The sequence below is a fragment of the Cyprinus carpio genome, chromosome B19, assembly GCF_018340385.1.
Source record: "Cyprinus carpio isolate SPL01 chromosome B19, ASM1834038v1, whole genome shotgun sequence".
Classification (NCBI taxonomy): Eukaryota; Metazoa; Chordata; class Actinopteri; order Cypriniformes; family Cyprinidae; genus Cyprinus; species Cyprinus carpio.
In genome coordinates, this window is record NC_056615.1 from 28415889 (window position 1) to 28418808 (window position 2920).

The window sequence follows — 2920 nt, forward strand, 5'->3', positions numbered from 1 at the left end:
AACAGAAATGCATAACATTGCATTAATGCATAAGTACATAATACTATTAAAGTATACATTTAAAACAGTTTTGTTTGTGAAAGCATTGCTTGCATACCATTCATTATTCAATCTTATTTATTTTTATATCTTTGCATCAGTATAATCTGTTGAATTGTTCCACATTCCCCATTAACAAGGACAATATGCTATTATAAATAATAATGTCATACATAAATATTCACATAAATAATTCCGCTTTGAAAATGCAGGCTTTTCAAGAGGTTTCATTAAAAGCCTGCGCCAGGGACACAATGAGAAAAATGTTATCATTACCACCCTTTATGTATAGAAACCTTGTTTAACATAAGAAGCTCATTCATGGTCTTATTTTCAAAGTCTCCGCCATGACGTTACTGTCGCTAAAGTGAGTCAAGCTTGTGTCAAAATAATGATGCCAGGTCCCATCACTTTTAGCTCCAAACGCGAAAACCTTGACCTGTGTGAGAGACAGACAAATCAGTACACCAGTGCTTAAAATGCACTGACTTTTGTTAAATTAGAAATTTGTCACAGTCATGTCACTAATGACAAAGAGCAAAAAAGTCATGACAGTTCTCAAGGTAGCCTACTATGTAAATCCATTTACATAAAGTAATCCTTAAACACAAAGTAATCCTTAAACATTGACATCACACCCACTATATGACGTGGTCACTGTTCACTCATTGACTGTCTGTTGCATAATGCACATAAAGGCTGCATCTGACTATTTATAATATGCACTCCAAGTACACCAGCTTTCAAAAGTTTGGAGTAAGCAATAAGTAATTTTCACATTTTTCAACTTTCAATCAGCATATTAGAATGATTTGTGAAGGATCATGAGACACTGAACACTGGAGTAATGATGATGCAAATCCCGCTTATCAAAGGAATAAATAACATTTTAAAATATATTTAAATGGAAAACTGCTATTTTAAATTGTAATAATATTTCACAATATTACTGTTTTTACTGTATTTTTACCAAATAAATGCAAAACATTTACTATGCCTTGTCTCTAAATGGAATGCAAAACCAAAACAAACTGTGGTTGGTACTATTAATCAGATCATCTGTCATGACTAGACTTAATGCTGATTGTGAAATGTCTGGCTCTGTGAGACAAATGTTAAAGGAATTGAAAGAAGCAAAAAAAAAACTTCTATCTGATCAAAGATGTGCAGAGCGAATATCAGTGTAAGGAATCCAGTGGATGGGTATCTGCCATGTTTCTGCAGCTAGCTCTCATAGACGTATTTAATGAATCCAGGATGGATGATCATCACCAAGACAATCAAAACATTTACTGACCTAATCGTGCATATTTGTTCAGGAAAACTATGTAGATCAATGTGAAATTCAAGTGTTATACATTGATTGATAGATAAATATGATTCTCACCTTGTCTCTGTTAGCGTTTACTGTAGGTCTCACTCCAGTGTAAGTGCTGAAGAAACGCAAAGCGTCATTACATTAAGATGATTGCTGTAAAAAGTCTGAAGGCCTGTTTCTCTTAAATCTGGGAATGAATATTGATGAAACAATCTCACCGTGTGATGTGTTTAGTGGTGAAGGCACTGGTGAGCCAGTGCATGTCTTTAATCTTAAAAGGCAGAAGAATCAGGTGGGCTGAGTTGTCTACATCCACTGCGCTCTCAGGGTAGAGAATCCGGTGAGTGGTCTTAGAGCCCACATCCTTCTCATAACCTTCTGTTGGACCCTTATTTATCCTGAGCATGAAAATGCATTTTAATGGTCATCTTTGGTTATATACGTTGTCAGGACCTCAGAATTGAAAATAACTTAACTTATGACAAAGTCATGAAGATCTATGAGAGGCCAATAATGGGATCCCAGGAGGTTCCCAGAGTTTTCCCACCACAGCACATGTTCTGCAGCGATCTGGACCAGTGTCTGAGTAGTGCTCTTCATCAGGAAAGGAGGAGGATTCAGAAAATCACATTTTAAAATAAAATGGAAACAGAAATATAAAAGGCAGTCTTAGTTTAGCTAATAAAGTATTCCACAAAATTTGAAATATTAGATCATTAGATAAGATATAAAATTTGTTTCTGCCAAGATTAAAACCTTTGTTAGAGGTAAATTAATTACTTTGAAATTAACTTAATTTCTTTACATTTTTATTATTTCCTTTAAGCACGGTAAAAAAAAAAAATTATTGAAACATTTTATAAGCAGAAATGTGCACAATTCCATGAATATTATCATCTTAGTACGAAGAACACGTTGGGGGGAAAAACTGTTGGTTTGTGCTGCCACCAACTGTTTGACAAATTCACAAATTCCCCTTCAGGGCCGGATTCTAGGCACGTGCCTATGCTTGCTCGTCCAGAGGGGGCCCAAACACAACGAAGGAGATATCATATTTTTGTTATACTATGGGATATCTAAAACAGTGAAAGAACCGAAACCACCTAGACATTGAGCAAATAAATATAATAAACAATAGGGTAAAATTACAAACTAGGCTATTTCCATGTTTTCAACCTTTTTCATGTATACGGAAATTACGCTTTCTTTCTCCCTTTCATTCTCACAGACGCAGTACAGACACGCACTCGCGCACATAGCCTACGTGGAGACGCGGACAGAAACTTTGTCAGAGCTGCGACTGCCCCGCGAATTTATCAATAAAATAGTTTCGCATGGCATTTCTCAGTAGGTCCTTGAAGCAGTTCAACTTTAAGATTCGCTATTAGTAGATGCTGCTGCTGAATACTGCTGAGAGACGCACATATGCAAGTACTCACACGCACTTTATCTATCTCTCTCTAATAACTGCGTTAGACTGCATTAATAACTGTTTTAGCCTGCATATCAATGACTCAAGCCTCTGTTACTAGCTCTAAAATGACGTTTTGGAATTTGCAACGG

General features: G+C 36.0%; 1 pseudogene; it reads right to left on the reverse strand.

The window, feature by feature from the left end:
• Positions 1-221: 221 nt before the first annotated feature.
• On the reverse strand, positions 222-1979 carry LOC122134652 (annotated as a pseudogene).
• Between the last annotated feature and the right edge of the window lie 941 nt (positions 1980-2920).